Raw genomic sequence first — 26,344 nt, forward strand, 5'->3', positions numbered from 1 at the left:
TTCTGGTGTCTGGCGGTACCGCTCCAGTTGGGAGAGTGCAGAAGTCCAGATGGAGGGGTGAGAGGGGGAAAGAGTCCCCAGTGATTGGCCATGGTGACGCCACTTCTGTCCTGGGGGATCTGCACGCACGGTCAGATGGACAGGAGGTCGTGAGATCTGCGCCAGGCAGACTGTCACACGACACATTAGTTATGTGTCACCCTCGGGGTGGCATGCGTGCTCCCCGTGAAGTCCTGGTTCGCTGGGCATCTGACCAAAGGGTACGTCCCTGGGTTGGGGAGCCAGTATTTCCGGATCTGGACGTTAGGGCAACTGTAATCAGTGTCCTGGCCGGTTTGCCTTCTAAGGGGCACCACTCCCGTAAAGGGGGTATAGGGCTCTGGAAGGGGGTGCAGAGGGAGGGAGTCCTCGCCTCTGACCCCGGTGCATCCGGTGAATGTTGATCCCAGGTGGTAGACCAGTTGATGGAGAAAGGTCCTGAACTGGTGGGAGAGTTGTGTTCTGGTGGGTGCTTCCCTGGGAGGGTGCGGAACCCCAGAAGTAGAGGTAGGGTGGGGCATTCTTGCCCGTGACCTCTGGTCAGCCTGAGGGTGCGGACCCTAGGTTGAAGGATCAGTGGTAGTTTGGAACTACACTGAGAGGGAGAGTGGAGAATGGCTATTGGATGCCAGGGGTTACTGCCCCCCACTCTGGTTTGGCAAGGGCCAGTGGTATCTGGGTGGCCTAGGGCCTGGTCCTGGCCATGGACAACTAGGGAGTGCCAGTGGGGTAGCCTAGTTGGGCCTAAGAGTTCTTTTTCAGAGAGAACCACGTTGATTCCGAGTGGCGTAGAACCAGAGGGTGTCCCTGCAGTGCGGGTCCGCGTCCGTGTTCTATCGCCCAAAGCAGGGAAGCCCATCACGGTAGTGATTGGTCTACCCTGCGTTTTGGCTGGAAGGGGGTTGTGTTGGACTTGGCCCTTCTGGCAGGTTCACCCCTGAACTTTTTGCCTTAAGCTCTGACATATTGGTAGTGATTTTTGGCCTCTGCGCACTTTAGCACTGTGGCCCAGTGTAAAGTGTGTGCGGTCTGAGTGCGCGTGGTGAGATTGGCCTGCCCTCCCATAGGAATGCATGGGGGATATGTGTGTCCATGGTAATTCCTGATGTGAGTGGAGTGCAGGGTCGAGTTTAGTATTTGCGAACTGGTGAGAATAAATGCTGCGCAATGGTGTGCGTAGATTTATGGTGACTAGTGGATAAGTGCCACTTCTAGAAGTTGACCTTTCTGTGTACTGTGTGTCTGCCTGCCTGATGTGGAGTGCATGTCTGGCTTGTGATTGACAGGAGCTGAGAGGGCTGGGGAATTCCAGGAGCCAGGGTGAGTCTGCCCGGTGGTGAATGGAGAGATCTGCATGTAGATGGGAGGGAGGAGTTGCACCTGGGACCTGAATAGGACTGCGCCTTCCCTCCACAATGCTGGCTCCGCCCCCTGTGGCACGTCTGAGCACCTAGCCCCCACCTGACAAAGGAGAGAGGAGTCGAGTAAAACAAAGTGCTCCAAAGCTCCCCCAAACCAGTTGCATCTGGTTTTCCCCCAGCCCTGTGCTGTGTGACAAAGGAAATAGTGGTATAAATATAGGGGCTGTCACCCCATGAAAATGTTCTCTTTTGGATCCTGACAGAGGGGGGCTTGCTACTGGTGGAGGGTCCTGTGTGCTGGCCCCTGTGCCCTACGTCACCCCCCTGATGCCTCCAGGACTGCTGCGACCTTTTTGGTTGCTTTTCCTTTGCCAAGGCTTGTTACAGTCTGCCAGCGCCCTGGGAACGCTTTTTGAGCTTTTTCTAGGCAAGGGAGAGCCTGGGGGCTGAGCAGTGCGGCGCTGCAGCCCTGGCTGAGGGAATCCCCATCGTAGGGATTTCCCCCCCTCCTCGTGAGCCTTGTGGGTGCCCACCCCGCTTATTTCGCTTTAATTATATGCAGGTGCCCACCCTGCGTCTTTGCGTGCCATTTTAATTGATTAGCGGGAGCCCACCCCGCATGTCCGCCTATTTTTATATTTTGAATAGCAGGAGCCCACCCTGCTTTATATTCTAAATTCGGAGGGAGCCTACCCCTCATTGTGCCATTTTTTTATTTATAAACGAAGCGGGTGCCCCCCCCGCATTTCACCGCTGCCGGCCAGATCGAAACCAGGAAGTCAGGCATCCCTGCCCGTGAAGCGGCCAGAAGAGGCCGGTGTGACTCGTTGATGCGGGGCTCCCATGAGGAAGGGAGAGCCCCGCGGTAGCAGTCGAAGTCCTGCGAAGTCCCGGGTCCCAGGAGGGGGCCCGGGTGAAGTGGAGAGGTGGGGTCTGATGCTGTAGGGCTTCCGTATACTGAGGGAGCCCCCGCGGACCGCCGCATGGGACCCCGCGCAGGCCGCAGAGAAGAGAGGAAACTGAGTCTCTACACAGCAGCCCGGTGAGTGGGGCTGCATGCTGGCGCTAGCGAGTGCATGTCCTGAGAGGTTCCGCCATTGCGGGCCACTCCATCGGGGGCATATTTTGTTTTAAGAGCCAGTGCGCTGCCACGCCTTGGGCATTTTGTGTATGTCACTTCAGAGTCCCCGAGCGGGACTCCAACGAGCACCGTGTGGGTGTTCGCCAATGCCCGCACTTCTTTCCGAGCAGCCCCGCCTGGCAGCGGGCCGCTCCAATGATGGGCTATTTGTTTAAAGGGCCCCAGTGGGGGGTCCCGAGGGCCAGTGGTACCCGTACTTCCCCGTGAGAGCCCATGCCTCATTTTCATATTTGCCACTGCCCCGCTTGCAGAGGGCAGCTGCCATGTGTTGGGGGTATGTTTGTTTTAGAGCCCCGTGTGGCTCCAGCGTTTGCGCATATTTGCCAGAGGGCACAGTTGTGCCAGGGCCAGTTTCTGATCCACAGCTGCCCAACCAGACAGAGGGCAGCTGCTACGTTTTGCGCACCTTAGCGCAAGAGGCACCGTGAGTGTCCAGCTTTTTATTGTTGTTCACAGCTGGCCAGCAAGTAGTGGGCAGCTGCATCGTTTATGTCACAGTTCTTTTGGGGTCTTGTGAAGTCAGGAGTGAGATGCACTCCTTTGCCCCATACTTTCCCAGCTGCCCAGCAAGTAGTGGGCAGCTGCCACGTTTAGGGTTGCGCAGTGGCGCACCCTTGACTTTCGCTGCATTGGCAGCGCGCCCAGACATTCTGGACACAGGGCATTGGAGCCCCTTTGGGATGGCCAGTTGGCCAGGGGGATTGTTAGGTTTATAGGGCGCCAGTCCCTACTGTGATGTTGGGTGCTAGGAAATGTGATTCATGTAGAATGATTTACGCACCTGTGTTGATACCTCTAAATGTGTTTTATGATTATGAGGTTGGTTCGCATATTATGGTTTATGCTAGTGAGATTAATTTCCTAATGTAGTTATACTTCGGAGGTTAGGGTCTAATGCATTTTAGACTTATGAGAGAATAGCATAATGTGTTTATGCTGGTGAGGCTGGCGCAGAATGTAATTCGCGCCTGATGTGATACTGTGCATAATGTCGTTTATGTTACAGGCCGATGCTAAGTACAGTGATTACCAGTAGTCACTGGTTGTGTTCTATGTTTATGATAAGTTCTACATTTACTAAGTTCACTTTGTGATGGTACTGACAGTGGTCCAGTGGGCCCGGTCAGGCGTAAATAATCCCCTGTAAATATGACCTAGTGCCAGGTGGCACCCTGTATAATATGTGCTTACTATTCTAATGTGTTATGATAATACAAAGGCTATTTTTTATATATAACCTTGTGTGGAGTTTCTTTTGTGGTGGGCCTTGGGTGTTGCTGCGTGCGTGCACGCGCAAATGCTTTACACATTGCCTCCGGGATAAGCCTGACTGCTTGTGCCAAGCTATCAAGGGGGTGAGCAGGGGTTATCTTTGGCGTGTAACTTCCTTGCCCTGACTAGAGTGGTGGTTTCTGCCTGGCTTTGGCGCAAGCCTTAGCCAACCATAAATCCCATTTCTAACAGATAGAGTATCCACCAGAAAGAGTTATCAAAAGTAAACAACTTTTTCTTTTGATTGATACTTGAAACAACACCTACTGAACAGATATGAAAGTACTACCTCAGAGGTGGATGATCTGAGGAGTGGACTTTAACCAGGAGGTCCTGCAGGACCAAGCGGGCAAAATGGCATGGCAGTGGACTTGATTGCCAAGACCGAAGCCACTGAGCACGGATGACCATATTGCAATGTCACATCTTTCCAACACTAGAACACCCTCATCAAAGGCCACTGTGGTGGCCTTAGCGCTGGTGGAATGAGATCAGAAGTCCCTCGGAGGCTAATTTTTGGCCAGAGCATAACATGGTTTTATGCCCAAGACGATATACCTGGACCACTTTTACCTTCTTAGCAGTAGAAAAGGAGAAACAAACTGGTAATCCTTATGCTTTCAATGGAAGAGCTAGGGGTTCTTTCTGCATTAAACCGGTGAAGCCTCACTTCCTCTTTAAAGGAAATTGGGGGAGTGAGTAAAGCAGGGAGAGTGATGGACTGTACCATGTGGAAGGGCAAAACTCCTTTCAGCAGAAAGGAAGCAGGGGTTTGCAGCACAATTAGTCCGGGAAGAATGTGGTATACAGAGGTTGCACTGACAGCACCTGTAGCTGGCTTAAGAGTCATTAATCTCAGTAAGCAACTGTGCATAGGCTTGAAGGGTGGGCAAATCAAAAACGTGAGCACCAAACTGAGGCATAATAAAGGGTGGGGGAAGAAACATATGTCAGCTCTTTAAAGAAACGCATTTAACGGGTGACTTGAATAATTAATGATGGTTATGCAAACATAGAAAGGCCAAAAGGACTGAAAAATAATATTTAACAGTGCCTACCACAAGCCCTTTCTAGGTCAGAAATAAAACAAACAGCAAAACATCACACAGATTGACCTGAAGAGGATCAACTTGGTCTCCACACAAAATCTGAATAAATAGATTTGTCAAAAAATGTCTAGTTGCAAAAATAACATCCACTACTTATGCAGAAAGGTCATATCTACTCAGTCAATGCCACTCATCTCCATTCATGTAGGTGTACGTTGTGGAGATTCAAGTGCAGGACCGTATCTGCCCTGTTGCTGAGACAGGAGTTCTTTCAGGCACATCTGGCGCCACAAGGAGGAGCTTCTACAGAACTCAGGCAGGCGTGGCAGAGATGGGAAGGCATACAGGAGGCCTCTCCCTTCTACCGGCCGACTGGGTCTCTTAGATCGAGGCAGAAACTCAAGCACACAATAATGGTGACATTGCACGTTCTCCGTGGTGGCAAGAAGATCTACTCCTTGAACTACTTCCAAATGTAGATGCTACTCGTGGGGGTTGTGCGGTCAGTCAAGACCTGAGCCTACATTCCCTTAATGGATTGGGAGAAGGGTTTCAGGGCCAACCAAATGGTACATGGATGTGATGCTTCTGCTACCCCGAAAACCAAAGGCTGCTGATTTCTACCTGTCCCATGTGACCGCCCCAGCCCAGAGGCGATGCAACGGTCACTACTGTGAGCCCTGGATGCTGCAGATCAGGTTGGTGTCTGGCAGAAGCCTCTTGCATGATACAGATGTTGTCCTAACAGAACCTCGGTACAGTGCTCACTGCAGCTGCAGCTTCTACTCTAGGGTCTGCATGTACCAAAAGGCATGGGAGACCAACAGAACAGTCCTCATTAGTATTCAAGAGCAAGCCTAAAATAGCAGGATCATATTCTGAATGTTCCGGACTTGTTGCGGAGCAGAAATGCCTCGAACGCCACTGTTTCCAAGTTGGCCACCATGAAGGAAATTCTCTGCATTGGCTGCAGGTGAGATTTCGGATTGGTGATATAAAACCCCAGGTTTACAGAAGAACAACAGTTGTCTGGAGTTGATCCGTAACTAAAAGCAGAGATCTGGCCTTAAGCAGCCATCCGTCGAGGTGCGTGAATACATGTATTCCCAACCTCTGAAGTTTGTCTGAAACGCTGGTGGGGCTGAGGTGAGGCTGATTGGTAAAGGAGTCAGCTGAAAGTTTTGTGACACCACCACGAATCGAAGGAAGTGTCTGTGATACTACAGGACAGGTGCATGAAAGTATGCATCCTGCAAATCCAAGGATACCATCCAGTCCTGGACGCATGATCTTCCAAAGTCAAAGCAAACACAGGTGGGACAGGAAGGGGAACAGATAAAACAAGCATTTGCAATGCAATAGGTCTCACATTACTGAAAGTTTGAGCTACTGGCATTGCTAATAATAATGCAACGCCAATAGCTCAAACTTTCAGTAATGCAAGACCTATTGCATTGCAAATGCTTGTTTCTCCCAGTTCAAAGGGAGGTTTCTGATTGACAGATAGGTAAAGAGAGGAAGGCTGGAGGGATGATCTGAAGGAGGAGGGGAATACATGCACACACAGAAGAAAGAGGGGGTGGGAGCTTGGGTAACGAAGCAGGGAAGGAGCGGGCGCTGAGAGTGAACGGGAAAAAAGTTTCATGAGATTCTGGAGGGGAAGGGAGGGGTTTGCGCGCCCCGACGCTTGCATACCTAAAATCAGTATGTCCAGCCCTTTACTTAGCATTTTATCAGAATATAGAAGTGCAAGTCTGCAAAGATAACGCAGTGAGTTATGTACAAGTGCTCATTATTTTTATGAAGTCTGCAAGTTACAAGTTGGAATCTAAGTAACTTTGCACTGCTGTTTATTCGTATGAAGGCAATGGTAATCATCAGTCCATTTTACTATATCTATAGCACAGTGATGCTGCGGGCCTTTGCAAGAAGGCACAGTATACAAACTAAATTACTTTTATAAACATTACTCATGGAATGAAGACTGTTTTCTATAGCCTGATGAGAATGCAGGGGAGTAGAGGTGGGGAAGGGTGTGCTGCTCCTGCAATTGGGCAAGTTAATTCTTAAACCTCGAGCAGTTCTGTAGGCCCAGAAGCGGAGCCTGCCCTCACAGCAGCCAAATTGCATAATTTATGTAACAAGCTCCCCATATGAGACACGATGAAGTGTGTGGACAATGGGACACCTGATCACGTAACTCCTTTGTGTAGGAGGTTGTATGCACCCAGCAATGAAAACCACACTCTGCTAAAAGGGATAGCTTCGCCAAAAAATGCGAGACCTATTGCAATGCAAATGCTTGTTGCTCATGGTGCAGCGCTTCTGTCCAGAAGCATCGCCAGAGGACCTTACTAGCACGGAGTTCCTAAATCACTTCCTAGATGATCTTGTATGGCGCCTCTGCGGTCTTATTGTAACTAACTCTCCGGCCAGTTGCCGAGGGGGAAGACGAAGCTCTGTCCTTTACCACTGGTTGCTGAAATTGGTCTCTGTCTACCTTCAGTTAGTCCTGAGGATGGTGGTTGGGAAGAGTGGCTGAATGTGAAATTTGTTTTCTTTTTTTACATATTGTAAAGGAATGATAACTAGATGGCCGAGCCAATTAAACCTCCATTGATGGACATTGAGTGATCTTGAGGTCCTGAGTTTGAATCCTGGCAATGCCGCTTCAGCGAGGCCGCTATACTGAACGTCATCGACAGTGAACAGTAATACATGCTATTTATATTTCTTAGAAGTGGTCATCTGAAGCATTACATAAAATTCAAGGTTTTCTCCCTTAATACTTTTGAAGGGGAAGGATGAGAAGAGGATGTGTTTTTTGTGTAGGTTTCCTATGACTAACCCCTGAAGTGCTGATCTATAGGAAAAGCTTTAAGAGAGGGGTGTGTTTGAGAGAAAGGTCATACACAACAACGATGTGGATGGTGTAGTTACCAATCACAGGGAGCGATCAACATCCGTCTTCCAACTGATGACGGAAATATCGAGTTTTATTCTTATTGCCCAGGGTGTCACTTGGAACCCAACGATGAAAATCAAACCTCTTATTTATAGAAAACTAATCTATCAAGTTAAGTTTCACCACAACCATCTAAAAATCACATCAGCCAGATTTTAGCTGGAATCTGAGTAATCTCTACCATCTAATTCTCTTCAGTCACCATAAAATCATGTTCAGATTAGAGCCCCACAAATCTCTATCATATCCGAAAGTAAACAACTCCGAGCAATTCATTATTTTTGCAACCCTGAATTTGGTTAAGCAGCTGAAGTTATCCTTCAATCAGCATGGCACTAGGAGTGTAGCTGTCCCGTAAACCTGAGGTTTTCTCCAATCTGTAGGCATCTCTACCCACATAAGATCAAGTCAGCACCTGAGATTCTCACCTTCGATCCTTAGAAGGTTTCTACTGACATCAGGGATAGACGTCTGCTAACTCCGGAGGCTCGTGGTTATTCTCTTCAAATCAGCAGCTGAGCAATTCCCACATTTGAAGCAGTGCTAATCCCCAAACACAGGGCGCCAGAATCCCCAGAATCCATCACATTACCAGGAACTGCGCTTCGGGCGTCCACTCTTCATCACCCAGCAGGATATGCCTCTATCTGAAGAGGAGACCATACCTCAGCGGGATAATGTCTCCATCCAATCCGAACCTGACCCCTCGTGGGTCTGTTCTTTGTTCATCTCATGATCTGGACAGGCCCATCCCCAAGCACCAGGAGTTAGTATTCCTATCCCACACCGGTAGCGAGTTTTCTCCTTCACTCACTTCGGGAGATGGGCTCATTTCCCTTTCATCAGCATGCAAGCATATGTCCATATACAGACCTGGGATTCTACTTGACATGAGTTGAAAGCGCTCCTAGTCCTACAGGAGAAAAGCTTTTCCCTGAAGACTTTACCCGCTTCTTCATAATTGGGAGCAGGCTTTCTCCCGGAATCAGGGGTTAACGCGCACCCGTCCAGTAACTTCGTACACACAATTGACGTTTTGCTTCTGATCACGTACCAAGGGAGGAGTTTCTTCAGCACACCAATACCTCTACACTGCGACCTACATGCCACTACATACACTCGGAGTAGAACGTCTACCTCCCACAACCCACACACACCTCACCCTCCCTGAATAAAGGGGTGGCCCATCACCCATCCCAAATCAGATGCGGACCTCCCCCAAAACACTGAAATTCGAAGACTAAATTAACCGACTTGCAGAAGAAACTGGATGTCCGTCCCGCTCCATTAGGCCGACGAAACCGCCCCAAGTTGGTGCAAAAGGCCCCTTCGAAACAACCAGGGACGGTGGAAGAGGCGAGAAGGGATGGGGAGGGCTGGGATAGAATGGGACATATCCGTTTTCACCAATAAAGAAGCATGTATTTCGTTTTCTTCCCCCGCTAGGTCACTCCTCATGAACTTTTAGGTCACGACTTTGACAACTTTATTTGGCAAGCATTGTGGACATGTAGATCTCTTTTACTAATATGTCGATTTGGTGCCCTTACAGACCAGAAAATGTAGGGCTCTCTTGTTCTTATAGTATTTATTAGGTCTCGCCTGACCCAGCGCATGCGCTGGTCTGGCAAGACTTATTGAGAGGGCTCCAAAAAGTGCTACCAGGCCAGCCTAGAGCTACAGGGCATGTGCGCGGGCGCGCGCGCCGTGCTTTACCGCGAATACTTTCACTTTCGCGGCTGCTTTGATGTTTGACCGTGACCGCGGTCATTTTCACTTTCGCGGCCGCTTGGCATAGCCAATAGGTCTCGCTTTTGGGACCTTATAAGTATTTTTTTTTTGTAGTTTTAGAGTTTTATCGTGAACTCAATCTGAAGGTATAGGAGCGCTTTGAATGAGCACCAATTACATTTCACAACGACACATTTATTTTTAAGCACAGGAGATTAAGTGTTGTGCCCAGAATCACAGGATGTTGAGCCAGGCGCCGAGACTCGAACCTGGTTCCCCAGTTCCAAGGTCGGCAGCTCTCATCATTTCATTGTAGTGTGTAAAGTACTGCTTGCTAGTCATGGTAATTGGTCCGCTGCACAGTCCGCTGTCCTTACCTGGCATACGCCGGCCTTTTGCGCGCACTCATTAACAGCCAGACACGGGCAGCCTAAGGAAGATGTGTGGTCTCTACCAGCGGAGCTGCATTCGAAGCAGACCCAGGCTCCCAGCCCTCGGACGTGAGGCACAGGTGCGATGAAGGCAAATAATTAAAGTTTTTGAGGCCCCCTCCCCCGCCCCGCTAATGAGGCGCTCACTGGCGGTTTTCCTGGGTTGTCAGGCAGCATCATTGTTGTGCGGCTGCTGGGGGCTCGCAGGCCGGTGGCACGGTATTGTCAGCGGGGATCGTGTCAGTTTAGCCCGAGGCCCTGGACAGCCGTGTCAGCTGGGCACGGAATGGAGCAGGGATGGGCTGCTGCAGCTGTGGGGGCGATTGACGGCCCAACTCCAGCACGTGTGCGAGATGTCTCTTCTGTGCATCAGCGTTAATTAATGAGCCTGGGGCCCCAGCAATGCTCAAAGTCCGCTTGACGTGGTTTGTGGGTTTTCCCCCCCCGCACTGCTGCTTGGAATGAGAACCCGGAACAATGCTTCGCAGGACAAGTTTAATAGTTCTGAAGACGTCGGATGGACAAGAGTGTGAGCGCTTTAGTGAACTTCAGTCAACTCACAGACAGCGAATTCCCCCACACCATGCACACTATACCAGTGGGAGCTCAACGTGCTGGCTTCTGGAACAAGCGGTACATGAGGTAAAAGTGGGTCAGAGTTTATTTTTTGCATCGCGCTTTCAGTTTGAGTGAAAGCACGATGCAAAAAATAAACATGCGCCGCCATTAACAAAGCCCCTGTCCTGGCTGAGCATGTTGTGCAGACATCTGTTTTGCATTATCGGGCACGATAATGCAAAAAAGATGCTGTTGCTGCGCGTAACAGACACCAATGGGACGTGGGCGGAGCAAAGGCAGGACATGCGCCCGCCTTTGCCCAATTGCGTGCTGTCTTTCTTAAAAAGACGCACGCAAAGCCCAATAGCCGGGGGGAAAACGAAAAGCCCACGCACGAGCATGTGCGATTCCTAGGTCAGTTTTTAAACCCCCTAAAGGAGGTCTCTCGCTGTGCGAGCATTGTTGCGCACTGCTAGGCGCGAAACCTAAAAAATAAATAAAAAGGAGGGGGTAACTATGCTGAAGAATCTGCATAACTCACTGGATACAGGGAATTTGATTGCAGTTATACAAGTAAAAATGTATTCTGCCCACTTCCGGAAATCAAAGTGGCATGATTGCAGCTGCTGCAGGCAAGGAGGAGTGGGAGGAGGAGAAGACTGATGTCCTGGCTGATGGCCAAGGCCTCCGCAACCAACACAACCTATGGAGACAAAAAAGGACTGTGTTTGTTGTGCAGCTTCTGAGGGCTGCCTCTGGTGACAGGTAAGACCCCTAGAGTATTCACTAAAGATTCAGCAGTGCTGCTGGAACTGGCAGGCCGGGGACAGCAAAGAGAAAGTGTGTGCTGTAGCAGAGCTGTCTACAAAGCGCAGCATGACAGTCAGGTTTTTCATGCGCTTCAATTCCTGTCTGGTGGTACAGTATAAACTATGTTGGGATTAACGCACAAGTTACTTACTTGTGTAACGCTATATCTGTAAGAGACATTAGTTGGTGATAGAATCCTTATCTTAGAATATCTCCAGGAGTCCGACTGGATCCGGAAAGTTTTCGTCAGCAGTACCCCTGTGCGTAGGTAGGGGGGCGTCGTACGGGTCCGCGTACGTTGCTGGCTGTGAGAAGTTGGCCTGGTATATGCTGTTCACTAGTTCTAGTGACCACCTTGTACCATGCCAAGCAACCCTTATGGTGTGGTTGTAAGTCAACCTTTTCGGACTAGCTGCCCTAGTGGTAGCGTAGGCTAAGCAGTCTTTGAGGCTAAACTCGTGATGCGTGTTAAGCAAGCTGTTTTACCAATAGTAACCCCCTTTTATACCAATGAAAGGACACCACACAGATATATATTCAAAATATATATGTATTTATTTCTCAAAGTAACCCCTAGTCTCTTTATGAGCACAGGAGCACAAATCGTCAAACAAGATTATCACAGAATACACAGAAGTTGCACTTTATATGGATAGGCCCTGGTGGCCACTCGAACCATATACTAAAATAGTGGTATAAGTACCACGAACAGAAAAGGGAAAAGGCCTAGTGCCTCTAGAATCGCTGGGCCTACAAGGAGCTAACTTCAGTTAGTGACCAGGAGGTCCACGGGTGGCGTGTGCAGAGCAAATAGTCACACGCGTGCTCCCATAGGTTTCAATGGGTGCGTAAAAAGTACAAAGTTACTGCAAAAGGAATCTTCCGGATGACCTAGGAACTTAAGATTTGGAACACAGGCACTAGAGATGTAATACTACACTTGGGCACCGGAGTGCCAGCTTTACCTCACCCACAGGAAGCGGGTGCATAGGCCTCGAAGTGCGTCGGGTTTCTTCTATCTGTTCCGTGGGGCCTGTAGACAAAAGTGCTGCAGGCGGTCGGTCGGGAAGAGATGCAGTGGATCCCAGAGTGGATCGGAGATGTTGAAGACCTGTAAGCAGAGGGGACAGTGTTCACAGTCACTAGCCAGTGACCAGCGTGGCACCAGGTGGGTACCAGGCGATGTCGGGTGCAAACAGGAAAAAGGTGTAGCTTGTCTCTGCAGCCACGTGGTCCGTGAAGGTAGACGACGTCCAGGAGTGGAGTCACGAGCTGTCCCACGCAGGCTCTCGCTGTCGGCGGTGTCGGCGACTTGATCGAAGCAAACAAGCCTTGGCAAAAGCAATTGTTGTAGGCAAGGGGATAAGCTGATGGTTCTGACCAGCAAGGTCAGAGGAACTGCTCCTTTGGAGGGGAGCAAGGGCCAGTCTGGAGCAACCAGACCAGCGGTGTTTGTCGTAGATTTCGTCGCCAAGATGGCCACTAGCCAGCGGGCCAGTAACCGGTTAGGCGCGTCGAGTGGCAAAATGCAGAAGGGCCCCACGCAGATCGTGGAGATGCTGGAGGGCTCACCTTTGGTGCAGATGCTGCTCGAGGGTTGGGCTTCTCAGGACCCAAAGCACAACTTGGAGGGAGCCTCGGTTGTTGCACTTGTCAGCTTGTCGTAGTCGTTTCAAGATGGCTGGCTCCACGTGTCTCGGTGCCTCCACGGGTCTCCTCTTTTCAGGGACTGTGGATCGGGCGGTGAGAGGTCTGGAGGTCCAGGTCTTGTCAGTCTCTGGGCTCGGGCTCCGGCGGGAGGCGGCGGCAAAGCAGACGTTGATTCGCTGGATGGTGCTTGCGTTAGCAAGGTGGTCACTCCCTGACCACAGGGGAGATTGGCTTCAGTCCTCTGTGCGGCAGAGCGTCGAAGTTCCCGTCTTCTTCTTAGTTTTAAGTTGATTCCAGGATGTCTGAAGTCTTAGGACACAGCTCCTACCTTTAAGCGGATTCTAGGGGCCGGACTACCTGCTAGGTCCCTCCCTAAGGGTGGGACCAGGAAGGGGGGTGGTTACACCCCCAATCCTTTGTCCAGCTCGCCCCAGGCTCGGGACTGGTGTGCCCCAGGACCGGTTTGAACTGGCATATGCCCCGAGGCTCCTTGTGAGCCACAGGCATGTCTGGTTTCTTTCAAGCCCTACCTGACCAATACACAAAATCCTGTCTGGGGTGGTGCACGCACCTCCCCTGGCAGGAAACCCTTTGTCTACACCTCCCAAGCTGGAAGGACTCCCAGCAGCAGGAGGGCAGACTTGTGTCTGTGGTGGCAGCATCCATTTTGTGGAGCTGAGGCTATGTCTGATTTTACCCGGGTTTCAGGTACTGTACATGTCGTGTCCCTCTAGAAGGGTGGAATGCTAACCCCGTCGCCAGAATTGGCGAGGGGTTAGTATTCCAATTCGTATGACACCTTACTCGACATGTTTTGATAAAGCCAAACCAAAGTTAGCATTTAACCGCGAGGTTCATAATGCACTTAAGAGTATATGGTATGACGATATCTGGAAACAGTAGAAGGAAGTTGTTCCGACCACTGCAGACAGGCTCAGCTCATGCCAGAGCACCATCTCACATGGAACCAAGCACTCTGCCTTCAGGATTGTTAAGGCCTGCCATAGGAGTGACTTATAGGTTACCAGGTGTCCCATTTAAGGTTAGGTATAGGTATACTACACCTAAGTAAGAGGTGGTTACACCGACTTACCCCAGCTGAGTGATCAGCCAGTTGTGTCAGATTTGTTAGGCCAAGCCTGGGGTGGCATAATACATGCTTCAGCCCCGGGCAGGCCTTGGGTACACCAATGCCCTGGGTACCTAGTGTACACTGGTACAGGGGCTGACAGGGTGATCCAACCAATTGGGTATGTACCTAGGGTACATGGAGTCCATTTTAAAGAGAGAGCAGATGGGCTGAGGTCCTGAATGGCAGGATCTCAGGCCAACTAAGTCGAAAAACCAGCTAGACACTAGGCAAAAATTTGGGGGTAACCATAGTCAGATATCCACCTTCCTACACTGGCGTTGTAGCTGCCAAGATGACGTCGTCAGAGCTACTTAGATGCGCCCACGTGCGCTGACGTCAGTTCTGTACACAACGTTTCCGCGCCAGAAGCGCAGAGCCATGCCAGAGACCGACTACTGGTGCAACAGAACTACGGCCCTGAAAGGGATGACCTGAACCCTAGAGAACAGTTCTCAGAACGGTGAGGATGGGCGGGCGGTAAGGAATCTATCACTAACTAATGTCTCTTACAGATATATCGTTACACAAGTAAGTAACTTGTGCATCTGAAAGAGACACACTTAGTGATAGATAACTTACCTTAGAAAACATACCCAAGCAGTACCAACTCCGGTGGTGTGTCTGCGAAGTGAGATTACACCAGAAAGTCACGGAGAACTGAACGGCCAAAGAAGCCGTCTCTCCGGATCTGACTGTCAGGGCAATAGTGCTTAGTGAAAGTATACAACGAGGCCCAAGTGGGCGCCTGACAGATGTCAGGCTGGTGAACACCACGTCCCAACGCTGTAGTAGCTGCGGTCGCCCTGGCAGAATGGGAGCGCAGCCCAACCGGAGGTTCCTTTTTAGCCAGAGAGTAACAGGCTTTAATGCACAAGACAACCCATCGGGAGATAGTTCGTTTGTGCACAGCCCGGTCTTTCTTGGCGCCCACGTAGCCAACAAAGAGCTGGCCATCCACCCGGAACTGTTGTGTGTGGTTGAGATAAAACGAGAGCGCACGTTTTGGGTCCAGACGGTGGAGCCTCTCCTCTTCTCTTTAAGGGTGCGGAGGCGGAAAGAGAGTGGGCAGTTACAGTTTGCCTGAGATGAAAGGCAGAGACTACTTTTGGTAGAAAGGAGGGACGCGGTCGAAGCACAACCTTGTCCGGATGAATCGCCAGGAAAAGAGGTTTGCAGGAAAGAGCCTGAAGCTCACTCACCCGCTGAGCGGAGGTGATGGCCATAAGGAAGACAGTTTTCAGAGTCAATAACCGCAAAGGACAGTTATGAAGAGGTTCAAAGGGAGCGCACATCAGATATGTGAGACCCAGGTTCAAGTCCCATTGAGGCATCACAAAAGGAATAGGAGAGAAAAGGTGAGTAATGCCGTATTGACAATCGGGGACTTGAAAAGAGAGGGCTGATCAGGCAACCTAAGAAAAGCAGAGAGGTAGCCCTTGATAGTGCCCTAAGCAGAGCCCTGCTGGGCCAAAGAAAGGAGGAACAATAGGACCTCAGAAAGAGGGTCAGCAAGAGGATCAACAGATTTTGCTGGGCACCATGCCACACATTTTTTTCCACCGACAGGCGTACACCGTTTTAGTGGAGGGATACCTGGCTGCCAGAATCACATTACAGACTTCGGGAGGCAAGTCAAATGGAATGAGCTGTCGCCGCTCAATCTCCAAGAAAGGAGGTGGAGGCTGGACAGGTTCGGGTGGAGGACCGTCCCCTGTTGCTGCGACAGGAGATCCTCCCAAAGAGGCTGTCGGATCAGGAGATCCACGCTCATACTGAGTAGCTCAGGATACAAAACTCTTCAAGCCCAGTCCGGTGCCACAAGAATGACTTGGGTCTGGTCGCGCCTGATCTTCTTCAGCACTTTGGGCAGAAGTGGTACATGCGGAGACCGCAACTCCACTCGCGACGAAAAGCGTCGCCGAGCAAGTGCCGCCTTGGAAACTCAAACGTGCAGAACTGCTGACATTGCACGTTCTCTTCGGTGGCTAATAGATCTAACCAAAGTTCTCCCCACTGCTAAAAGAGACCTTGCACCACCTCTGAGTGAAGACGTCATTTGTGATCCAACATGCACCGTCGGCTGAGTTAGTCTGCCCTGGTGTTCAGTGAACCTGCCAGGTATTGAACCACCAAGGAAATGCCTTGATGTTCCAGCCACATCCAGAGACGTAGAACCTCCTGACATAGGGTCTGTTAGACCTGGCGCCTTGGCGTGAGTTTCCCTTCCACTTTTTGATGGTGTGCCTCGATTGTTTTGCTGGTGTTGTCCGCTCCGGGCACTGCGCCACGGCTAATCCGTGCCGCAGTGCAAGTGCTCCCTAGGTAAAGTGTACCTGTAATTGATGTTCATGATTGGTTGATTGGATTCACTGTCAGTCCCCAGTAAAGTGCACCAGGGGTGCCAGGGCTTGTGAATGCCAATGCTGCTGGTGGGCTTGCAGCGCTGGTTGCGCCACCCACAGAAAGCGGCTTTGTAAAATGTGTCTAGGGTCTGCCACCGCAGACCCTGTGCGTGGTCCCGGACCGTCGCGCTGACTGCGCAAGTGCCCCCACTTGCCAGTCCCTAAACCTTCCCTTACCTACATATTAGCCACCCCTCTGGTAGGCCCAAGGGCAGGGTGCATTGTAGGCATAAGGTAGGACATGCCCTGATGTGTGTGGCATGTCTTAGTAGTGAATTACAGCCCTTTCCGTTTTTCACTATTGAAGGCTACCTGCTCTCCGTAGGCCAGAATGGGCTGCTGGGATCGCGCCAACGCTGTGACCCCGGTGGACTCAGAGAGCATGGTAGAGTGTCAAGTTTAGTATGCCTGAACTCAGAATAATAAAATACTTCTTGTAGTCAAGTTTATTTTAATATCCTGGGTTTGTAAATACTACTATTAGAAAGTTAGTATTTACTGACCTGACCATCTCAGTCCGCCTCTGCTGTGTGTGTGTGTTCTGCCCAGCAACAGTAAGGAGCAGGGTTGGGGAATCCCCAGAGACAGGTTGGCTGCCAGGTGGTGGGTAGAGAGATGACACCAGGATGGGTGGGAGGAGTACACCTTGACTCTTGAATAGACCTGTGCTCTGCCACCACAAAGCCGGCGCGCCACCCCCTGTGGGGCGGCTGATGTCTCTGCCCTGCTGCTGAAAGGAAAGAGCAGAGTCACCATAACAAAGTGCTCCAGAACTGGACTGAGCCAGGCCTAGGCCCCCTGGCGCTAAAGAACAAAAGAATCATGGTATAAAAGTAGGAGCCTGGCTCCTAAGAAATCAGAATCCTGTTTACCACAAAGAACCTCTGCCCGACTAGAAGGAGAAGAAGACGCTGGAGGAGCTGGCCTGCTGCTTGCCTTGCTGAGAAAGGAGAGGAAGAGACTACTGAAAAGACTTTGCTACTTTGTGCTTGAACATTCTCCAAGGGCTTGATCTGAGCTTGCCCCCTGAACTGAACCCCAGGACCAGTGGGTTCTCTGTGCTTTTGCTCGTCCTCCAATTCGAGCCGTGTGTGCATCCCGCTGGAAAAGAGACTGCGCCCCTCAACGCCCCTCCTAGGGTCGTGACACTCAGGAGCTCGCCTGCCGCAACCCCGTGAGAGCCCCGCTCCGTCCGGAGCCGCTCTCTGTCCCCGGGCTAGGCCGCCTGCACCCCTGTCACCGCCTGCCACTGGAGCGCGCTGAACGCGCTATCACCCCTCCCGCCGGAAGCCGTCCGACGACTGTGATCTACGCCGGGTCATCCAGCTGCACTGACGGTGCCCTGTGACCCCGCTTCGCTATCCCCGGACATAAGGCCGCGCCGCCCCCGCTGTGGAGACCCCCCTGCACCGCCGTGCTAAGGGTCGCTGGCCGCGCCTGCCTGCTGCCCACACCTGCTGATTGAGGACCCAAGAACACTTCTCAAGCTGAGAGCCGCACCGACCTGTGCCGGCTCTCTACCTCACGAAAGAAGTTCCAGTATCGGGCTCGGGGCCCGCAACGCCTTATTTCCCCGCTCGCCGGAGCCGATCTCTGTGAGTACTGGAACCACAAGTAACATCTGCAAAGAGACTACCAAGTCTCCATTGGAAGCTACGAACAAAGAACATTTGCCTGCTTTACAACCTGGTGGCATAGCGAAAACGTTATTGGTCTTGTGATAAGTCTGCTGAGATATATATACTTATTTCTACATAAAGAAGCGTATTTTTCTACATATCCAAGTCTGGTGTCCGTTTCTGGGGGGATTGATGTATTTACTGTGTGTGAGATTGTAAGTGCTTAACCAACAACGCCTGAGGAATCGCCTTGGCTGCTCACGCCACACACCTAGAGGGTGAGCAAGGGTCATTCGCAAGGGGTTATCCTGCGCCCTGACGTGGAGGAGAGGGTTCCTGCTTGACACAAGGGCGACCTTGCGCCAACCAGAGATCCCCGACTCTAACAGGGTCCACGACCCCACCCCGCCTTGCTTGTTGCAGTACCACATGGCGGTGGTGTTGTCTGTGAGCCCCTGCACTACTCTCCCCGTGACAAAGGGAATGAATGCTTTGAGTGCAAGAAGGTTCGCCCTGAGCTCCAAAAGGTTGATATGGAGCTTAGACTCCGCCGGAGACCAGAGGCCCCTGATCTCCGCTCTCCCAAGTGGCCACCCCATCCCAGGAGGGACGTGTCCGTCACTACTGTGTACTCTGGTTGGGGAAGGGAGAGGGATCTGCCGCTGACCCAATGCTGGTTCGTGAAGCACCACAGCAAGTCCTGTGCAGTGCCCTCTGAGATCTGGACATAGTCGGACAGGTTCTCCTGATGCTGCGTCCACTGGAACTTCAGGTTCCACTGTAGAGCCCACATATGCCATCTGGCATGGTCTATTAGCAAGATGCAGGAAGTCATGAGGCCAAGCAGCCTCAGTGTCTGCCTGACCGAAACCCAGGACCAGGGCAGAAAGATTGGAATCATAGCCTGAATGCCCCGGACACGCTGTTCGGGAGGATAAACCCGAAACTGCGCCGTATCCAGAACTGCTCCGATGAAGAGGAGCTTCTGAGAGGGAATCAGGTGAGACTTCGGCACGTTGATGGAAAACCCCAGCAAATGCAGGAGGTCGGCCGTAGTCTGGAGGTGGGAGACGACTGCCTGGGGCAAGCCCGCTTTCAACAGCCAGTCGTTGAGATAGGGGAAGACTGAAACCCCTGATCTGCGCAGATGAGCTGCGACCACCGCCATCACTTTCGTGAACACCCGAGGGGCTCAGGTAAGGCCAAAAGGGAGCACGGTGAACTGAATGTGCTCGTGCCCCACCGTGAACCGTAGGAAACGCCGGTGGGCTGGCAGGATGGGAATATGAAAATAAGCATCCTGCAAGTCCAACGCTACCAGCCAGTCTTGCGGGTCTAGAGCAGACAAGACCTGAGGTAGCGTGAGCATCTTGAACTTCTCGTCCCGGAGGAAGGATTGACGTTCCGGAGGTCTAAGATAGGGCGCAGGCCTTGGTCCTTCTACGGAACCAAGATGTCGTGGGAGTAACAACCACGACCTACTTCTGGCGTCGGAACGCGCTCGATGGCCCCCTTGGCCAAGAGGGCCGTAACTTCCTGCTGGAGAAGTGCCAAGAATTCCCCCAACATACAGTGGTACTGAGGTGGCATGACTGGAGGGGTAGATTCGAAGGGGAGGGAGTAGCCCCTGTGGACTATTTGCAGAACCCACCTGTCTGAGGTTATGGAGTGCCAGTGGGGAAGGTGATGGCGAATCCTGCCACCCACTGGCGTTAGGTGGGCCTGAAACACCGGACTAGGAAGGTTTAGAGGCGGCAGGGGAGGTGGTGGACTGACCCGTCCGCTGTCCCCGGGATCACCACGCCGAGTCCCACGTCCACAGCTACGTTGAGACTGTGGCTGCGCAGACTTGAGGGTCTGAAAAGAATGCGCCTGGGCGCCCCGACCTTGGCCTCGAACAGACCGAAAAGCGGACCCGAGGGAGTACGCGTGGTGGCGAGACCCAAAGACTGGGCCGTAACCCGAGAGTCCTTAAAACGTTCCAGGGTGCTATCCGCCTTATCACCAAAGAGGCGTGTACCGTCAAAGGGCATGTCCAACAGGGTGTTCTGAACATCCCCAGAGAAGCCAGTGGTGCGGAGCAAAGCATAACGACAGAGCACCACAGTTGTGGAAAGTGCTCTACCGAGAGAATCGATGTTAAGCCCACAACGAATAGTACATTTCGCAGCATCTCTCCCCCTCGGTAATGGCTTGGGAGAGAACTGACCGTACTTCCACAAGGCACTGAGGTAGCACCTGTGCCACAGTGTCCCACACAGAATGGGAATAGCGGCTTAGCAGGCACGCAGTATTCACCGCCCGCAACCCAGAGCTGGCAGATGTGAAAATCTTTTTCCCAAATTGCTCCAGTTTCCTAGATTCCTTGTCCGGAGGAGCAGAAGGGAACGCACTCGACGAGGCAGAAGCCTGGACAACCAGACTCTCAGGCGTCAGGTGTTGTGTGAGAAAGCTGGGGTTGCCCGGTGTCGGGCGATGGCAGCGCGCCACGCACTTGTCCACAGGAACTCCTGTGTTAGGTTTAATCCAGGTGCCCAACAGGATATCAGTAAGCGCTTCATTGAAGGGCAGTAACTGCTCCGCAGAAGAGAACTGCGGCTGCAGGACCTCAGTCAGGAGATTGGTCCTGATAGGTACAGAAGGGAGCTCGAGGTTAAGAGCCTCAGCAGCCTGACGTAAAACCACCAAAAAAGTCCCAACCTCCTCCGTGGCCACGGAAGAAGGGGACAGAGTGCCAGGGCGTGGAGAGAAATTCAGATCCACTGGACTGTCCACATCGCCATCTCACTCCGGATTATCCTCGCATTGAGCTGCAAGAGGGTCCTCAGACTCTTCTCAGTATTCCCCTTTGTCCACCGGTTGCTGAAGGGGCCGGTAAGGACGAGGTGCCCTGTGAAACAGGATAAACACCCCTCCAAGAAATGGAATGGGAGGGTAAGACACCAGTCCTGGGTCGGCGCCGGATCCAGGGCTGGCGCCGGAGTCGGCGCCGAAGCCTGCCTGAGGCCAGAGCCAAGGCCGGAGCTGGCGGCGCTGCAGGGTATGGTGCCGGCATAGCCAAGGCCATAGGCGGCGGCAAGGGGGCAAACCCTTCCGACGGATCCGCGGGGCCCGAAGGTGCTCCGGAGGGACCCGGTAGGGTAAACAAATGGTGCAAGGCCGACATAAAGGACTGCACCTCGTCCAAAGTCGCGTGCGGTCCCGGAAAGGGAGGGTAGGCCGCAGGCAACGATGGAGGCTCCAACGGAGCCACGGTGGAGTTACTGCCCAACCCCTTCACTGCGTCCCGCGACCGGTGAGGGGTTGAAGAAGAGCGACGACGCTTCGACTTTGTATGGCACCGAAACTTACCTATCCCCGATTCCGACGAGCGGTGCTTTTGGCTCCGCAACCGGTCCCTTGACCTCCCACGGGATCGAGACCTTGATCGGCGCGGAACGGATTGCCGGACCTCCAACAACTTTAAGGAACGCTCCCGCAAAGCTTTCGGCACCATGGCCCAACAATTTGGGCACGCCTCGGGGTCATGGACGTGCCCCAAGCAGAAGAGACACACGTCATGAGGGTCCGACACCGACATGTTGCGACGGCAGGCCCTACAGGACTTAAACCTGGGCATCTCTATTGCACCAGGAATCAAGCACACGACAAAAGAAGTGGTCAGAAACCAAGTTACATTTTTAACTAGGGGTACCACTCTGTCTCGGATCTGTGCTGCTGCGCGGAAAAAGAAAGAACTGACGTCAGTACGCTGGGCGCGTCCAAGTAGGTCTGACGACGTCATCTCGGCGGCTAGGACGCCAGCGATGTACGCAGAGCCATACGACGCCGCCTACCGACGCGCAGGGGTACTGCTGACGAAAACTCTCCGGATCCAGTCTGACGCCTGGGGATATTCTAAGGTAAGGATTCTATCACTAAAGTGTCTCTTTCAGATTCTGCTGCTCGAAGCCTTACCCACCAAGCCCTCAGGAGTTGGGTGCTGAGTAAGAAAAACTAGGTCTCTAAAGGCATGCTTATGACACCTAGACACCAAGCTAGGTTTGGAGTGCAGGGGTGGATTCAAACACAGCTTAAATCAAGTCGCTATCCCTGTTTCTATCAACATTTTGTTAAAGGACAGTGAGGGTGAAGAAGAAGCAGGCCCAGGCTGAAACATACCCCTCAATAAATGTGTCTGAATCCCTATCATATGCAGCTGAAGGTTCAGCACTTCTGCTGCTCTGCGCACTGGTGCAGCAAAACGGGGACTCTCTTCTGTGTGTGGGGGGGGGGGGGGGGGGGGAGAGAAGTGTGTCTGTCTCAGCTGAAGTATTCCAGCCACTGGGAGTCAACAAATCCAACTATAAACCAATAGAAGTATAGGGAGGAGGGAATGAGCTATCAGCCTCCTCGGTGTTATCCTCCTCACGTGGGACAATTTGTAGGCCTTGAACGGTGTGAGTATCCGTCCAGAACAAGGCTTCCAGCCTAAAGTGGTGCTGGCATTGAGAAAGAGGCTATGTTTTTTTCAAAATGGCTTCACCTTAGTATTCTCATAACAGAACATAGGCCTAGCACAGGCTTACGTCGGCTCTGGATCAGAAACAGGCATCAGGTCAGATTCGGAGTAGGCGCCACTGAAGTTGTGTCAGGCACAAGAATGGGTGGAACAGACAAGGACTGCAGTACAGGAGTGGACCCAAGGGCTGGTGGTAGAAGGAGGTGCGCAGATGCCTAATGGGATCAGTCAGCGCCAGGGCAGGCCCTGCTAACAAAAGTCAAAAGGGGCCTTGCAGTTCCACAGGGGCATGGTAGTACACCAGAAGGAGCCGGCATAGTAGTGAAAAGTTTCAGCAAAGGCTCCCTGAATGACTCTATATGCTGTGGAGTTGATGCTACACCTGGCAAATTAGGGCACCTTGGGGCCAGCCTTGGAGCAGGCTCTGAGTGGGTCATGAGAGCAGAGCCTGGTCATTCAAGTGTCGACTGCACTCCCTGGAGAATGACTGATGGGACAGAGACAAATCTTGCTTCGACTTCTTTGATTTATGGCAATATTTGTCTCTCAACTTCACCCTTAACTTACCCAGGGACAGGAACCTGGAGGAGGTCCAACACCTGAAGTGGTAGTGGGTCCACTGTTTGGAGACAAGAAACTGGGCAGGTCACGCTCCAGAGGCATACAGATTTGCCTCCCAATCTTTGATGGCCAAAAGACAAAACAGGATGCATCTGTTGCAGGACTTAAAGGTGTGCTTAGACCCTAGACACCAAAGCCAGAAATCTTGCGGATCTAAAACCGCCATTTTCTTTCTGAAGTCGCTGCACAATTTGAAGCCTGTGGTTTTCAGGGGAGACATGGTCGCTAGCAAGTTTTGGCAGCGGAGCTCCAAATCCACAAAGGGTGAGGAAAGAAAGCAACTGATGTCAGTCCATAGGGGGTGCATATATATACAGCTCTGCGCTGTCACTTCCAGAGACAGTGTGAGGCTGCTGCAGTGTCTGATGGTACCACCCATCAGAGTGTCGGAGCAACTCTGGTTAGACCTTCCGGATCTGGCACCTAGGGCAACTTCAATGGTGAAAAATCAGCAATTAAAAGCATCCATCAGGAATGTGAACAAACGTGCATGCATGAGAGACTCCGTGACTCATAAGTTACAAATTTTGAGGCAAAGTGAAAAGAGAGCTCGATTAGGCACCAAGGCATGACGGAAGAGAAAATGTGTTTCTTAGGCGAAAGGTTGCATGGAGACATTAGGAGACAGGCAGTGCACTGGTTAGGGACCAGTGTAAGGCTTGCACACAGCTTGACATACGGGGGAAGAAAGCTCTACGCCTCCCAAATCAGAAAGAGCGTGGTGTTTATAACAAAAGGAGATCCAGACCAGCGGTCTAGTAAGACCAACTTTGATCAATACAAGGCTGATTTATTTCTCAGCCTGGCAGAAGTATGAGTTGTGTGTTCACATGCTCTAATGTTTGTATAGACAAACTGGTCTGTCCTCTAAACTGAACGTCGGTGATCTGCTTTGTAGTCTGTTTGACCAATGCAGGTTGAAAGCCAATAGGCAGAGCCCACTTCTAAATGTAATAGTTTGATGGCTGCTCTTATTCCCCACTCTGTGTTCAGGATTGTGGCAAATGTATCTAAGAAACTGTGTACATTTTGCTTGCATTGAGAAGAATAATATTTAAGAGGGACTTATAGACATGAAACAGTATTTGACAAAGCCAATGGATATAGATTTTTTTTGAGTAAGCAATGGCTTCTCCGTTCATTTCATCATCAAGTTTGTTGTGCATGTGTTTTTCTGCGGATCAGTGAAAATGAGAATAACATCACAACCATATAATAGTCTCAGCAAATAAAAGAAAATGAGCTCCCGGGTTATATTTGCTTTTGAAAAGCACATGTAACACATTTTTCTTTGAAGATGGTGAAACAATTCCAGACTCCTTGGGCCAAAAGCAATTTGTGGATTAGAGGAGACTGGAGCTTGGAAGTGAAAAATGTATTTGAAGCTTGCTGGGAGTAACTAGACTTGCCTTTGGAGTGGGACATATTTGTCACTAGCTTTGCACTGAATTCCTAAGACCAAAAAGTTGCTCTATAGGGCTAGCGGTGTTAGTCTCTTGTGAAGCATAAGGACATACTCGTCCATGTTCTAGCTGGCTACAAAGTGAAAAATGACTTGGAACTAAGGAAGCATGTGCCTGCCTGTAAGAAAACCACTGGACCGCTTACAACTGGACACTGCCTTCTCCTCTGAAACATCTCCGATGTGTGGTTGGAGAGTGCAGAACAATTTGCGGAGAACTTTAAGCTATGGATCGCTACCGGAAAAAACAGTAGTGAAAGTTTGGAGACTGAGTCAACAAGTTCGAGTTAAAAAACATTTTCTGAAGCTGGGAATTACAATAAAACAAGCACCACTAGAGAGCTGCCAAACTTACATTTAACAAGCATTAAAAATGCAACAGGTCTCACCTTTGATTAAGTTAAAGCCATTTGCTTTGCTAATGGTATTGTATAGCAATTAGCAAAGCAAATGGCTTTGACTTAATTAAAGGCGAGACTTATTGCATTTTCACTGCTTGTTAGGTCAGTATCGGGCAGTGACACCGCAAGAGAGCCGGTGACAAAGGGATAGCAAATATATTAGCAATTAGCAAAGCAAGCGAAAGCGCGCCATGCGCGCGTTATGCAGAGAGGTCACGTGTAATCCCACGCCACGTGTGTACATCTTCTGTTCGTCTGCGTGCATGCTTTGGAATCCGTATTGATTCCAAAAGGCCCTCGCATGGCGAGAGCAGTGCATGCGCGCTGCTAACGCCAGGCAAGACCTAAAAACACGGCCTCTAGTGCTTCATCTTTGCAGTTTATCCCCACACAGGTTTTTGGAAGGCCTACAGCAGGACCACCCCACATATGTTGCTGAAATATAGAAGTGGCAGGGACACAACACAAATATACTTGTGCTATGAACACTAGTCAGGAGGCACTCAGTGCTGGAGATCGCCACCGATGGTGCTACCATCTATGGAGAGCCCATGACAGGGGTATGTGGTGCTGTATCCAGCCTCTCTGCCTGTGAGGCCTTTCCTTGGGGTCCTGAAGAGGTCAGTAATTACTAAGCAGTATTCAGTGTGGGCACTGTCATTTACCAATTCTATTGTAGAGCAATATTACAGGTGCGCTCCAATTTAGCAGGTGAAATGTCCGAGTGAAAAAATCTGTCCAAGTAGAGCTTCTGAGTAGCACAAAGAAGTGTTTGAGTGTGTAATCCCGATGGGGCCAGCAACTCCCTTTATCAATCCCATCTGGATTAATACAGCACTCATAACAAGTCAGTAAAAGTATGATTGAGAGACATATGAGGAACACTGATGTGGCACTCAGGGCCATGGACAGAGTGACACACTGGAACTGAAAGGGTCATGCAGAGGAGACAGGCAGGGTGATGTGAGGGAACACAGACAGAAAGACATGTAACAGATCTTGCAATGTTTGGAGGACAGTTCGCATAAGGCACATTGGACATGGGCACATCCACTGACAAGGTGATGGCAAGGGCACACAGGCTGTGATATTGGGAAACACAAACAGCATTATGACAAAGAGTATGATCCAGAGGAAGCCTTATAACTTGGAGGATGCTAAAATGGTGAAGTGCGTGGCAAAATAGACCTGGTGACATG

The 26,344-nt window shown here is 51.2% G+C and overlaps 1 protein-coding gene across 1 annotated transcript in view; it reads right to left on the bottom strand.

The window, feature by feature from the left end:
• LOC146808633 (N(6)-adenosine-methyltransferase catalytic subunit METTL3-like) overlaps positions 1–26,344 on the bottom strand; it is a 165,034-nt gene that overhangs the window by 90,742 nt on the left and 47,948 nt on the right. The window lies entirely within an intron of this gene.

The sequence above is a fragment of the Triturus cristatus genome, chromosome 8 (assembly GCF_964204655.1).
Source record: "Triturus cristatus chromosome 8, aTriCri1.1, whole genome shotgun sequence".
Classification (NCBI taxonomy): domain Eukaryota; kingdom Metazoa; phylum Chordata; class Amphibia; order Caudata; family Salamandridae; genus Triturus; species Triturus cristatus.